Below are 15,643 nucleotides of genomic sequence, written 5' to 3'. Positions count from 1 at the left end.
CTAAACTTCCACATCATTTCACTGGAGTTATCGCTATTATTGTTTACGTCATCAATACCATATTCAATCTAAATGGATGGGAATATATCTACTGTACGTTCCATTTGCCGCACGACTAAGACAACTCAACAGATTTGGCATTCTGCGTTAATTCACAGCAAAATATTGCGGCTTGATGGCATTAACGTTAGCACATAATGAATAATTATGTCTGTTTAGTATTTCATATTTTAATCCTTTATTTTCTTTCAAGAAGCCATATTTGAGCACACACACTGCACAGGTTTTCCAAATTGTCTAACAGATAATATGCAAAATTATTTCTCATCTCAAGAGGACACATACACACCTTAAAGAGGAGACACACCTGATTCTGCTTCCAGTGTGCAGGCAATCTTTCTCCTCATATTGGTGATTGCAGCCTGATCCGTGGCAAAATCCAGCACCTCACCTCTCAGGAGAAGCTGTGCAAACTACATATGGCAGAGTACAATCAGTAGAAGCCATCCATTAGCTGTATCAGATGAAGTCAGATTCACTCATACCTTGCAGACAAATGCCCCACATGATGTAGCATCTGGCTGCCGGGGATGGTCAACAGTGCTACAGGACCATCTGGAAAAGTGACATTGTCTTTGCCTCATGAAAGATCTTTGGAATAGAAATGCATTGTTGCAATTTGGAGTCGAAAAGGGTCTATGGCATCACTATTAACCTCCAACTCACCTTGTGACATCCTGGCATTTTTTAATGCCATCAGGGGTTTCACCCAATGGATCCAGGATACCGGGCCCGTGTTTCCTTGGGATAAATGACCTTCACAGTAATGAAAAGGGACTGATCAACAAATCATTTTTAACTAAGTTCCAAACTCTTACACATACCTCTCTTAAAGCAATGCCAGTGTATAGGTACTGCTAACCATAAGTGTCCAGTGGTGTCGGTCACATACAGAGCCAGTGAGGACATCATAGGTCATGATGTCAAGCTGAAAAGACGAGCATACACACATGAGAACCCGTGCATTGCATTAACCTTTTTAACCCATTTAATGTAACAATTGTTTACAATAATTACCTTGTTTAGTCCCCTGTATGAGTCTTGCCATATTGAGGTCATCCGGAATGAGTCCACATAAAACAGCTGCTTCTCTAGTTTCCCTCTCACTTTTTCCAAAGTGCAATGGATAAAAGTATTTATCACCTTGAAGACCACAGGTGTAGAATTTTTGCATTGGCAATACACAACAATTAAACCATTTTACACATGCATTCAAGAAGATCTGACACTTTCATTTACCTCACTTTCAACCTCTTTTTCTGGGGCCTGATTTTCCAGATCCCTGGAAAATAACTTATAAGGCCCCACCTTGCTCCACAGTACACCTTGTCGTTTTCCTGACCAAATCTCATCTATCACTGAAATAAAAGAAGGAGTTATGCATTTGGCATAGAGAAATAACACAAATTAGAGTACAACTAATACTTACATTCCTCTGGGGAGACCCTGAGGGCTGAGGGGAACTGAGGAACAGCAGATGGGGAGTTCATGGTGATGGAGTCAGGCTGAGGACTGGCAGATTAGAGGGACTGAGGCCTGGTAGATGGGGGGGATGGCGTCAGGCTGAGGACTGACAGACGGGAGGGAATGGGGACTCAAGACCCACTGTCAGGGGATCCGTGGCTGGGGCTCAATGAACTTCTTCAGCTGGTCCAGATTATTTTTTTTTATTGTCTTCTCATTGGCAGCCAGCAGGTCAACACTTTTGCCCTCTATTTTTATGATAGTGTACGGCCCCAGGAGCTCCCTCTCCATCTTCCCTCCCTTACGCTGCTCTCTCCTGATGTTCTTACGGAGGACTTTGTCCCCAACCTCAAAATGGTCATTCATGCCCAGAGACCATTTCCTCTTCCTCACCTTCTCTTGGGCAGCCTAATGTTTTCTCTCACCTTGGGATACACCTCCCTTTGCACAGCTGCAATATGAGGGCATGGCTTTTCTTCAGTGGCTAATGCCTCCACTTTGTCTTGGCTTATCTGCAAAAGTCGGAGAAAGAAACGTGTTACTGCAGTTGCCAAAGCTATTCCAAGTGCTAGAAGGAAAAAAAAAAAAAGAAGAAAAAAAACCCATAAAGACAGCGGGCCTCCTCTATAAAGCAAATAAAAAGGGGTGTATTTAGTTGTGGATTGCTTTTTCGTGCGTAGACCAAAAACAGTTGGCTTGATGTACAAGTCCCAATTGGTTGGATGGTCCTGCACCATTTTCCTCAAGACCCTGAAATACAAAACAATCATTTATAAAATTCACACATTATATGACATGATATCAAATTAAATAAGTCTATATTCACCCTTGAATGGTTCCATTCACCTTCTCCACCAAGCCATTTGTTTGTGAATGGTACGGGGAACACAGACTCCTTTTGATTTCAAGGTGCTCACACAAGCTAAAATTGATCTACAAAAATGCATTGAATGAGAACAAATAATGTCTTCAGGAAAATGTTGGCCAAAAAACAGCCATGCACAATGTTCACAACTTACCTTATTCACAAACTCTTTCCCTCCATCTGTGAGGATTCGTTTGGGTGCACCATGGCTGTAAAAGAAATTCATGATGCACTCTGCCACCAGCTCAGCCTTTTTGGCTTGAATGGGGTATACTTCAACCCATTTTGACATATAGTCAATCATCACACACATGTAGGTATGTTCCCGAGGTGTTACTGCCAGCTTCCCCAAAAGGTCCATACCCACGAGCTCAAAAGGTTCAGAAACCTGAAATGTAAAGCCCAACAGATCGCCCCTCCCAGTTGCTTGTAACAGAGAGAGGTCTCCTGCATCCCACTCAAATATGCAGGCAGAGAGACGGCTCATGAAGGTGGGACCAGACGTGAGATTTTTTTCGCAGCCCACGCTCACGTTCAAATTGATAAATGCCGTACTCTGCGTAGGAATCGGCGTACCCCCGTCCTACGCCTGTTTTAGGTCGTATGCACATTTCATAAATAAGGGCCCTTGTCAGCACAATAAAGATTTCTTAAAGAAAGGTTTGTACTTTATAGTTCTAGTTTTTTCCAGTTCTTCTGGTCACACTTGGCACTATTTCACATGGTTTGTCTGTAGTTCTCTATTCTGTCAGGGCTTAACTCTGTCTCCCCCACCCATTTTTTTTTTGTTTCTTGTAATGTCTCGGGAAGAAGTATTGTGCTTTTAGGTCAACCATCCATCTGTACTTCAGAATCAAAAACACTTTATTGATCCTTGAAGGTAGCCTCTGGAAAAAAGGTGCTCCTTCGAGCCGGATTTGAACCAGCAACCTAAGGATTTCAGTTCTACACCTCTACAGTCCTCCGCTCTACCAACTGAGCTATCGAAGGGAGCTGCCACAACCATGTGCACTTCTCATTCTGTGAATGTGATAACACGGGGCCCCCCTGGATCTGACAATCTTTAGGGGATGTAGCTCAGTGGTAGCGTGCATGCTTCACAGGTTTTTATGGTTGATCGTATGAAATTCTTTCATATTGGAACTAGTTTTGCTTGAACACTGTGACAACACATATCCTGTACTGGATATGGAGGCACTGACTGTTAGTCTAATCTTCTGGATTTTGTCTATGAAGAAGGAGGCAAAGTCATTGCAGGCCTTGTGAGATAACAGTTCAGATGCTACTGGTACTGGAGGGTTTGTTAACCTATCGACAGTAGCAAACAAAGCACGTGAATTATTATTGTTTCCAGAGATAATATCAGAGAAGACCTCCTTGCCTTCGTTAGTTCCAAATTATAAATGCAAAGTCTCTCTTAAGCAGAAGATGCGTTTGGATTGGTAGGAAATGGAGATGGGCGTTGCCAAGAGGAGGCGCCTTTTTGATTGACAAGAAATGGATATGAAGTCTCTCAGGATTGGCAAAAAATGGAAGGGAGCTTTGAGTTTGATTGGTGAGAAAAGAAGATGAGAAAGTGGACAAATATGTTCTGGGTCATGACAAAGCATCTAGGGATGATCTTAGCCTTTGTGTGAATACATAGGTCTCCACATACATTGTTTTTATTAAGATTGACGACCAAATTGTTAGTATTTCCGAAACTTTCCCAACCATTGCAACTGTTTTCATAGCCTCGTTGGCGCAGTAGGCCGTGTGTCAGTCTCATAATCTGAAGGTCGTGAGTTCAACCCTCACATGGGGCAGGTGTTTTAAAATAAAAAAAACACATCTGATGCTGAAAATACATTGACAGGTGATTGAACACTGGCACATAGCACATACATGGAAGTTTTGATTCTACAGTTATTTCTGAGATCAACAATCTCAGGAAGGATTTTTACAATCAATTGGGGAAAAATGGGAATGCATACTCTTAATAAGTAGACTTCCAGAGTATTTGCATAACAAAGGCACAAGCATGGGCGTTGTGATAGGATGGTGTCGTTCATCATTGTTTCTGAGATCAACAATAACTTCAGAAGTTTCGAATTCAATGGCTACCTATGGTTTCTTTCTAGGAGCGGTTAAAAATTACGTTGCACTATTTTGTCTAATTGCTTAGGTCATAATATTTCCAGAGACTTAATTTCTTTCAGATAGTTAATAGTTATGGTCAAATGAAGCTTCATTAAGCTTTCTGAACAATGTTCTTCATTTTCTGAACGCATTGACTCTGTAGTGTTTTATTATTGGTTGTACATCTGTGATTGCCCTAGAGGTCTCTCAGTCCAGAACCTCTCCCCCTCATCTTTGTTAGTTTTACTCTGTCCAGCATAAATCACTGACACCATACCTCACACTCATCCATGCATACACACTCACCTCTGACTAAACTGACTACCACCATTATTGAATTGCCATTTCTTTTGTTGTAGTAATATAATCACATTTCCTTCAACCTTTGCACACAGTCTTTTGTCCTGGCCTTTTCATGGGGTCATGACAAAGCATCTAGGGTCGATCTTAGCCTTTGTGTGAGTACATAGGTTTCCAAAAACATTGTTTTTATTGAGATTAAAGACCAAATTGTTAGTATTTCTGAAATTTTCCCAACCATTGTAACTGCTTTCATAGCCTCATTGGCGCAGTAGGCAGCGTGTCAGTCTCATCATCTGAAGGTTGAAAGTTCAAACCTCACACGGGGCAGCTGCTTTGAGACAATAAAACACAACTGATACTGAAAATACAGTGACAGGTGGTTGAACAATAGCACAAGCATGTGAATGGAAATTGTGGGTCTATGGTTATTTCAGAGATTTGCAGTGAGCATTGTAATGTCCAGCAGAAAGACAACAGGTGTGTTTCTTTCGTCTATGATTTATATCGTAGCAGTGCAAGCATTTATCCCAGGTTTGAGTTCCAGCCACAGCAGTTGCATTAAAGGTTTTGAAGCCATATACAACATACCATTACAAGTTTTACCCAGGTTTCTTCTTTATTCAGTGATAATTCAATTTTCAGACAGCACAACAAGCACTTTAAATGTACATTTTTTACACTTTCTATTTTACTGTATTTATGTACTTGTACTGTAGTGTAGTATATTATTGTATTATGCTCCAGTGTTTATGGGTGTTACGGCAGGTATGAGCACAGTTTCTATTTTATGGATGAAGTAAATTTGAGATGCTGTTAAGTTTACTCTTCAGCAGGTGGAGACATTAAGTACTGGCCTTTTTCAATCAAGTATGGACTTTTTCCTTGCAAAAGTTTGTTTCCAATGACATTAACAATCATACCATTAGTTACGGTCCGTGTGTGTGTCACGATTTGGTGTGATGGTGTGCGCAGGTAGTGTGGCTGAGTGGTCTCAAATCTTCTTCAAATCCCACCACTACCTTTTGCAAATGTTACTTAGTAGAGAGAGAGAGAGAGAGAGAGAAGAGAGAGAGAGGAGAGAGAGAGAGAGAAAATGGAATGAAAAGAGGACCGGTGGTAATTATGGCAGCAGTAAAGGTAATAGAACTATTAATAATAATAGTAGCAGTAATAGTGCAGGGGTCCAGCAGGACCACGGCAGCAGCTGCATCCACTACTCAGGTGCCACCACAATCCAAGGAAGTCTGAGAGGGGAGAAAGAACAAGGGCTTCTGGAAAGAAGCAACACTAGTTACATGCATGCTTTTTTCAAGTATCAACAACAACAATCATAAAAATGATGGCCTGCACACATCCTTGCAGGGGGCACCCAGATTTGAACTGGGGACCTCTTGATCTGCAGTCAAATGCTCTACCCCTGAGCTATACCCCCACACACTCCATGTTGAATATGCTTATGGTGCATCAAAACAATGGCTGGGCCTCCACCATGTGGTTACCTTCACAGTCTGAGAAAGTATCCAAATCTCATCTACTGTATGAAAGGGAGTTACAGTTTTTTACAATTGCTATGACAGATTTTTCAATACTTTTAACAAATTTCCAAAATTATTAACACAGTTAGCACTCCATCCGCATGTGTGTAAGCTATACTATTACAGTTTTTTACAATTCCTATGACAGATGTTTCCTAAACTCTTAACACACCAACACACACAAAACACACAACTGGCAAAACAGTTAATTTCATGCTCAAAATCACACATTGTAAACTAAACTCTAAAACTAATTTTCAAAATACAATAATACACTAACACAACACACTATGTCTAACAAAACACTGTAAACATGTTCAAAATCAAATAATTATTCCAAACAGTCAATCATAACACAATGACAAAAAAAAACTCTATCATCAGCTGACATTACAAAAACTTCATTATTTTAGATGTGTCAGGTATGCCCTTATAAAATAGAATATTTTGTATTGATTATAGATTGTGTTTTGCACATGCATTTTCAATTCAATTTTATTTATAGTATCAATTCATAACAAGAGTTATCTCGAGAACCTTTACAGATAGTGTAGGTCTAGACCACACTCCAGAATTTACAAGGACCCAACAGTTCTAGTAGTTCCTCCAGAGCAAGCAACAGTGCAACAGTGGCGAGGAAAAACTTCCTTTTAGGCAGAAACCTGGGACAGACCCAGGCTCTTGGTAGGCGGTGTCTGACGGGCCGGTTGGGGTTAATGAAGAGTGGAAATAACAAAAGTAGAAAAAGTAGTAGTTTGTAGCAGTTCTTTGTAGTAGTTCATGGCATAGCAGGACACTGTGGGCATTACAAGGCACAGCAGGAGAATTATTTGAAAAATCTCATAAAGTCGTTGCTACTAAGAGCTCTGGGAATACTCGGCTCAGTAGAGCTGTGACCATCCGTCAGCCAGGCTACAGTGCTGAAAAGAAACCTCACTTCACTTCGTTCACCATTGCATTGTTTTCACTTTTCAGAACCGGAGCTACAGTACAGCTAACTCTACAGTCTATGGTTCAGATCACATTTATATTCAGATCATGTAAAGAAAAGAATGTCGAAGAGGTTCTATAGTGTAGTAGTTATCACGTCTGCTTTACACGCAGAAGGTCTGGGTTCAATCCCAGTGGAGCCAAATTTAAGGTTTAAAGTAAGAACTATGTCCTGTTACCGTCTTGCTGGTGTCCCTTGAAAAGTCTTAAAAAAGGGAGTGATTGACACTCGACAATCAAAAGAAACCTGCTTCAAAGACATATCGTCTATCTGAAAGATTTCTTCAGTGCTTTTGCATTGGTTTCACTTCTTAGAACCTGACCTCCATCCATTTTATTTACAGTTTGGTTCTGATTATGTTAAAGATGACAGTATACACAGGTTCCATAGTGTAGTAGTTATCACGTCTGCTTTACACGCAGAAGGTCCTGGGTTCAATCCCCAGTGGAACCAGACTTATGCTTTAAAGTAAGAACTATGTATTTGGTACCACCTGGCAATTGTCATTTGAAAAGTCTTTAGAAAGAATTGAATGCAAATAATGAAATATAAGCCCATGTCTTTTCAGAACCTCACCTCCAGCCATTATTTTAATGTATTGTTACCATTATGTTAATGATGACAGGACGTCAGAGGTTCCATAGTGTAGTAGCTATCACTATCTGCTTTACATGCAGAAGGTCCTGGGTTCAATCCCCAGTGGAATCAGACTTATGGTTTGAAGGACTGACACTCTGAAAGAATGTCTCTCGTTGTCGGCAATTTTAACCCTAACCTGCGCGGGGAGACCCCAATAGATTTCTAGTCCATCGCCTTAACCACTCTGCCACAACAACCTGAAGAGAACAGCTATCCTGTTTGGACAAATGTTCATAAACTTTTCAATTGGTTAGTAGTAGTTACCAGACACGGGCAAAGTGCAAATTGTAGTGCACTGCCTGTCTCTATGGATCCTCGTGAAGGCAGCTTGATTGATTGATATGTTCCCTTATTTGTACCTTAACAGAGATCTAATATTTTATCAAATCGGGTTGGGCAAGTAACCTTTCTAGTTACTTCTTGACAAATAAACTGCAATGGTTGGGAAACAAACCCAGGTCAATTGCGGGGGAGGTAGCTATGCTGCCCACTATACCATCATCACTGGGCAATACAATGTTGACTGCAAATCTTGCAACACATCTGGGCACTGAGACTGATTTTTGCATTAAGTACCATACATGCAAGGATGCACAACACTGTGCTATACAAATTTGTTCAAATCCGTCTCAGTTGCTGAGTAAAGCAGGAGATGGTTAATGTGCACAGAGTCATCAGTCACTTATTAAGTTAATCTTCCACTTTATTGCCTTTGTTACACTTGTTGCATTATTTCCTTTCATCAGTCAGAGTAAGATCGTCTAAAGCTCTTTTACAGACTGGACCATAACACCGGATGGAGATGCCAAGGACTGAACCCAGGTCCTTATAAATTCAAAGCATGCATTTGACCACTGGGCTGCATCCCCTGAAGTTTGTCTGATTTTTTTTTACTTTCTTGAAACCTGGGTGAAATATGTAATGTTAATGTTGTATGTGGTTTCAAAACGTGGCGGTGACTGGAAATCAAACCTGGGCAAAATGCTTGCACTGCTATGGTATATCATAGTCAAAAATTAACACACAGATGGAAAATTGCTAGAACTCTGTGTTTCATGGCTTTTTGGTTTATGGGTATGATTCTCGCGTTGGGTCCGATTGGTCCCGGATGAGACCACTTGCATAGAAGTCGGTCATTGGAGCCGTGAAAAGACCCCATGCCAATCTACCTGACAGAGATGGGAAAAGTACTCACTTTTCGTACTTGAGTAGAAGTACAGATACTTGTGTTAAAAAATACTCTGGTAAAAGTGGAAGTACTGATTAAACTTCTTTACTCAAGTAAAAGTATCAAAGTACAGGCTTGGAAATTTACTTAAAGTATAAAAGTAAAAGTAGCCTTGCGAATGACAATATTTTTTATGCAAAGCTACCAGGACCACACCAATGTTACTAGAGAGCACGCTAAGGAATTTCACTGGACATGAGGAACACGGTGTTTATATGGCAAAGGCTACATTTTAAATGGATGTGTGCCAACAGGACTAAAACATAACATATGATGATGATGGGAATGCCTTGCTGCTTGTCTGCCAGATCTCTATTTTCTTCATTTTCAATCATGTTGCCATCCATACTACTATGTGCTAACGTTAGCGCCATAAGGCACAATGATTTGCTGTGAACTAATGCTGAATCTGTTGAGTTGTCTCAGTCGTGCGTCAAATGCAACGTACAGTAGATGTATTCCCATCCATTTAGACTGAATATGGTATTGATGACGTAAACAATAACGATATCTCCAGTGAAATGATGTGGAAGTTGAGGACTAGATCAGGACTGGATTAAAGCTGTTTGGGGTTTTCAACTTCGCCCCAGGTGTGTCTGTTAAAACACAGATGGAGACAACTTCTCTCTAGCTAAGTTTCCATCCACTTGTCAATTGAATTACAGTATCTGAAGTTTGGTAAAAAAAACTAAAAAAAAAACTCATGCGAATAAAGCTGGTGAAAGTGTTGATTAATATCAACGTGCAAACTAGCTAACAGGTGAAGAACACACCAAAACCACTAGCTAACTTACTTTAAATGTGAAGAACTATAGACCAGTAACAGGCTTAAGTGAACTGACAACATGAGTTATACGACTTACAGTTCTCAAAGACGCACACACACAATATCAGCTGATTGTCCTCCGGACAGCTCTCTTTTCTTTTCTCTCATTTTTTCTCCGTGTGGCGCGCGCGCACCCGCTCGCGGTGTGTGGCGCGTGTCCGCACTATTTCCGACATAACATCTTCTTGTACAAAACGAAAGTAACGAGCCAATTTTGTAAAATGTAAGGAGTAGAAAGTACCGATATTTGTGTTAAAATGTAAGGAGTAAAAGTAAAAAGTCGCCACAAAAATAAGTAGTAAAGTAAAGTAAAAATATCTGAAAAATCTACTTGAGTATAGTAACGAAGTATTTGTACTTCGTTACTTCCCATCTCTGCTACCTGACCATAGCCTTTCAAGTCAGTGACAAATTCAAGCTTCATTTCCTTTTTAAGCTGCTTTTCTTTTTACCAAAATTCAAGGTCCAATTTTGGTCAAATGTTTTGCTTCAAAAGTAGTCTTTTGTCCAATATAATCAGACAGCTCAATCCGGCAGTGGAGCCATAAAAACACTACATGCCAAACAAACTACTTAACAATTGCCTTTCGAGTCACTGACTGATCACATTTACTTGATGGAAAATTGCTAATAGGAGGTTTATGCATGGCTCGTTGGTCTAGGGGTATTATTCTTGCTTCGCGTGCGAGAGCTCCTGGGTTCCACTCCCAGATGAGCCTTTTAAGGCAGGAGCTGTTACAATCTTAATCTGTAATTTAAAATCCAGTTTATCGTTAAATAACCCATGCTCAAATTGTAATAGAGCATGTAGGCTATTTTTAATATCCTGCTTCAACTGCCCAAAACAGAAAAAAATGGGAAAGAATATTAGGAACAAACGAGCAGGTCATGGCTCTCCTGGTTCATTGGTCTAGGATTATGATTCTCGCTTTGGGTGCGATAGGTCCTGGAGAGACTACTTTCCATAGAAGTGGAGGTGTGGAATGAATAATCTGGTTATTTATTGAGTGATTAATAATTGTTTGTTTTATTTAAATCCCCATTAGCTTCAGCATAAACTAAAAGCTATTCTTCCTGGGGTCCTATACTCTTTAAGACATTTCATTACACACAGACATACATTTAAAATACAAATCATAATTAAATCTTACAGTTACGCTATTAATTATTAATAAAAGGCACTACTCCGAATAGACAAATCTATTTTAAAAAATAAGATAACAAACATATTAATTCCTTTGAAGTAAATATGACTTAAGTATTTTTTAAACCTACTGAGAGTTGTGTTTGATAGTCGTTGGGAGAGAGTTCCATTCACACATCGCTCTGTACCTGACTGAACGTTGAATTAATTAGTTTTCACTTTAGGTAAAATAAAACTCCCTCCTACTGCATGCCTCATTGGATAATGATGTTTGTTTAATGTAAAGGACAGTTTTGTGTATAAAGTAAAAGGTTTTTAGTTGTTATAATGTATGTAAAAAAAACATAGCGAATACACAAATCTATTTTAACTTTAAGCCATGAGAGTTGTTCATGCATGTTATCAACATTTGATCTAAACCCACAGGAGAGAGACACACGTGCAGCTTTATTCTGAATCACTTGTCATTTTTTCATATTAATTGTGAAGTGCTGGACTCTGCCACTTTCAAAACACTGACACTCTGAAATTTAAAGCTACATGTTTTACTTTCCATGATCTATTTATCAATGTTTTTTACAAATCCGTGTTAGCTGTGTAGTATTTTTAAGATTATTTTATTTATGAAATAATCATTGACACAATTTGCTATATCACTTGGTTAGTAAGAAAATCACCTTCATTTTTCTATCTAAAAGGTCTATCTCTGTAGGGATCCATCCCATAATGTTGTCACACACTTAGAATAATAATCTGAGTCTTTCAGCACTTTTAGTGGATGGAAACGTTCTCTTGTCAAGGAGTTTAAACACAGAGACGGCAGGAAGGATAAATCCACCATATCAAGTCTCAAATAATCAGCATGAGGCCTCGTTTAATTTATTTTATTTAACTACAAAACAACAATAACTTGAGAACGTAGAATTAAAAATGGCCAACTTCTAGTGTGCTGGTAATAATGAGAGGACCAATTTAAACAAACATTGAATTTGCGCTTTTTCTAAACTTCCAACTTTTCATAGTTTCATCCCAAACCCACTATATAAGGGTGACAAAAATGTATTCCTAAAATAAAAATTACAATGACTTTCTGTCAGCCTAAAAAAAGTATGTTTCTAGAGATGAGAAGAAAGTTTTTACAAAATCAAAAAGTTTCAAACACGTCTAAAAAAACATCTTTAAACGTCTTAATGTTTCGCCTTTGGGCCTTCTTCTTCAAGCAATTTACTGGAGAAACATTTAAAAAAAATTACATTTAATTTGGACCATATAGCGATAAACAAGCTGTTCTTAAATGTTGCTGGCTGTCTTTTTGTGCTCCTTTTTTTTAATTTTTTTTTTTTAAATATATACATTTGAAAAATAGATTTTTAAAAGGATGGGTTCAGGCACTGATAATGGTCCCTAAATGGTAAAGGGTTCTGAGGACAGGCAGAAAACAGTCCAGCTGATCCACAATAACATACATGTTGCTCAGAAGATAAAGTTACTGCTGGTCAGCCTTCAATGTGGAGAGAAGATCAGAATATAACAACACAGCTATCAGGGCATGAGGAGGAGGAAACAGCTTGGCTCTGAAACATGTTCACAACGAGGCAGTGTGAATGGCTGGTGGTCTTTTAAGGCTATCACTCCGAGAAAACATTTCCCCACATTGTTCACACCAGTACGGCATCTCTCCAGTGTGAATGCGCTGGTGAGTTTAAGGCTACCACTCTGAGAAAAGGTTTCCCCACATTGTTCACAGCTGAACGGCTTCTCTCCAGTGTGAATGCGCTGGTGAGTTTTAAGGTGTCCCCTCTGAGAAAGGTTTCCCCACATTGATCACAGCTGTAAGGCTTCTCTCCAGTGTGAATGCGTTGATGTGTTTTTAGGTTACTCAGTACTGCGAAAGCTGCTCCACATTGATCACAGCTGTAAGGCTTCTCTCCAGTGTGAGCTCTCTGATGAATCTTTAAATATCCTGATGTGAAGATTTGTCACAGTGCTGACAGCGGTGACGTTTGACTCCTCTTCCTCTCCGTTTCTATCAACAGAGAAAAACCAAGAGAGTGAGTTAGTGAGGTGCCATGCTGTAGAGCTCTATCTTAAACTAGAAAAAATATTTAGAGCATGTCTATGGAACATTGTTTGACTGACGCAATACTTTTCTTAATATCTGCCTACATCACTATTATGGAGTTGCATTATGGGAAATGTAACATCCATTGTTGGTTAGTTTGTGATAAATAAACTACTTTTGATCAATTTTGTGTGGTCTCCATTTGTTGCCAGCCTTTAGCCAGCCGGTAACAAATGGGGGATCATCCAGGATGTTTGTGCCGGGAGAGTTGTAAATGTAACATTTTCCACAGATTTTAGCTCTCACTGGTATCTGTAGGGTTTACTGTGTTGTCTTTATGTTGCGGAAACAGCTCTACTCCAGTAAAGTAAATTGGAACCATTGTTCCTGATAGGCATTAGCAATGAGGGGCACCAGTTGACCTTTGACCTTTTGTTTTAGGTTGTTGTTTTTGCTAAATCAAACTTGTATAACCAGCAGTATATGTAAGTGAGTAATATGGTAGTGTAATGTGGTATTGTCCACACAAGCTACATTTCCTCAAGCATTTCTGAAGCTCAGCAGAGCTTTCTGCTGTGCTCTGGAATAAAACTAGCTTTGATGTACAGTTGTGTTCACAATAACAGCATCACTAAACTCAAATTATTTTTTGGTAAAATCATATTTCTACATGGCAAATAATTTACTAGTAAGTGTTGTAGAGTCCTAGAAAACCAACAGCCATGACATGCATGCTGCTCATTCTGTAGAATTGAATCTGTCATTGAAAGGAGCATGTTCATAATAATAGCAGTGTTGTGTTCAATTAGAGAGCTGATTGATTCTGTGAAGAAACAGGTGTCAGTTATGGCCCATATTAATCGTATATACTGTATATAGACATATTTAAGGAAGAAGGAAGTACATGTTGTGCATGCTGGTTATAGTGCTTTTCACACTGAAATACTCAGCAAAATGGCTCGTTCCAGACATGCTCTGAGGAACAGAGGACTTTGATTAAAAAGTTGATATGAGAGGGGAAAACATATAAAGAAGTGCAGAAGATTATAAGCTGCTCTGCCAAAATAATTTCAAATGTCTTGAAATGGCATCCAAACGCCTGACCGACGTGGGAAACAACCAAAGGACACATTGACTGGCCAACAGAGAAATGGAGCAACATTCTGGGGACTGATCTGGAAATTGTTGTTTTTGGGTCTAGGAGACGCAGACAGTTTGTCCTGCCGACCCCCCTGCACTGAAATCAAGCCCAGTCCACGTGTGAAGACAGTAAAGCATGCTGGTTATGGGGATGTTTCTCATACTGTGGTGTTGGGCCTGTTCATCACATACCAGGGATCATGGATCAGTTCCAATACATCAGAATACTTGAAGAGGTCATGTTGCCTTATGCTGAAGAGGAAATGCCTTTGAAACGGGTCTTTCAACAAGACAAGGACCCAAACACACCAGGAAGGACCAAAGTCTTGGTTCCAGTGAACCAGATTGATTTTATGGAGGGGCCAGCCAACCCCCGGACCTCAATCCCAGAGAACACTTGCTGGGTGACATCATAAATGTGTTCTGAGGCCAAACCTAGTAATGCAGAGGAATATGGGATGTAGTTAAATGGTCCTGGCTGGAATACCTGTTCACAGGTGACTCCATGCAACACAGATATGAAGCAGATCTCAGAAATAATGGTTATGCAACTAAATATCAGTACAGGATTCAAACCCTGACCCATTTTCAGTTTATAAAGTAAACATTTGAGTGTTTTTTAAAGAAAAATGCCAATACTGCATAATATTTTCGTCCTTCTTTTTCACTCCTGTAAAGGTAGAACACAAACTTGATCAATGGTGGTCATGTTCTGATTTGGAATGAACGGCCAGTGTTCCCAATGCATGGCATTATGGGATTAAAAGCTATTCTAAGGATTTGGATCATTATTCATTCTTTAAAAACACTGTGGTTATTCGAACACAACTGTATGTAAAGGGTTTGGATACAAAGGTGTAATGATGGTTGAAAGGGGGTGGCCTCATACACCCCCCATCATACATGCATGTCCATTGATCTGTGTTGTATATCAACAGACAGAGTGAGTGAGTTAGTAAGCGCCATGGTGGAGCGAGCTAAGTAAAACCAGAAGCATTGTCTGTGTCTTAGTTCCACTGCTGCGTTGCCATGGTTACGCTAAGTGTGTGTGTGTAATAAAGTTTGGGTTGAAATATCTGCGTGGCCTTTTTGTTCCGGCCTTGAGCAGGCGGGAACAACCGGGGGATGGTCTGGGATGGTAGTGCTGGAAACTTTCTTGTGAGAGTGTTTGACTCCCAGTTGAACTTGATCTAGTATCTGTAGGGTCATCAGCCTCTCAGACTTAGGGGATTGGTTGGCACTCTTTGTTTCTTTAATTAGATCAAAAA

The 15,643-nt window shown here is 39.7% G+C and overlaps 5 non-coding genes across 5 annotated transcripts; 3 read left to right on the top strand and 2 right to left on the bottom strand.

Moving 5' to 3' along the window:
* Nucleotides 1–3,291: 3,291 nt before the first annotated feature.
* Nucleotides 3,292–3,379, bottom strand: trnay-gua (transfer RNA tyrosine (anticodon GUA)). The gene is given in 2 exon segments: nt 3,292–3,327; nt 3,343–3,379. It is a non-coding gene; the product is annotated as a tRNA-Tyr (tRNA).
* A 2,791-nt stretch (nt 3,380–6,170) lies between these two features.
* Nucleotides 6,171–6,242, bottom strand: trnac-gca (transfer RNA cysteine (anticodon GCA)). The gene has a single exon. It is a non-coding gene; the product is annotated as a tRNA-Cys (tRNA).
* A 1,165-nt stretch (nt 6,243–7,407) lies between these two features.
* trnav-uac (transfer RNA valine (anticodon UAC)) lies at nt 7,408–7,478 on the top strand. The gene has a single exon. It is a non-coding gene; the product is annotated as a tRNA-Val (tRNA).
* A 238-nt stretch (nt 7,479–7,716) lies between these two features.
* On the top strand, nt 7,717–7,789 carry trnav-uac (transfer RNA valine (anticodon UAC)). Its single transcript has one exon. It is a non-coding gene; the product is annotated as a tRNA-Val (tRNA).
* A 181-nt stretch (nt 7,790–7,970) lies between these two features.
* trnav-uac (transfer RNA valine (anticodon UAC)) lies at nt 7,971–8,044 on the top strand. The gene has a single exon. It is a non-coding gene; the product is annotated as a tRNA-Val (tRNA).
* The last annotated feature ends 7,599 nt before the right edge of the window (nt 8,045–15,643 follow it).

This window comes from Etheostoma spectabile, unplaced genomic scaffold, assembly GCF_008692095.1.
Source record: "Etheostoma spectabile isolate EspeVRDwgs_2016 unplaced genomic scaffold, UIUC_Espe_1.0 scaffold00018619, whole genome shotgun sequence".
NCBI classification, from domain to species: domain Eukaryota; kingdom Metazoa; phylum Chordata; class Actinopteri; order Perciformes; family Percidae; genus Etheostoma; species Etheostoma spectabile.
This window is presented reverse-complemented; position numbering and strand designations above follow the sequence as displayed.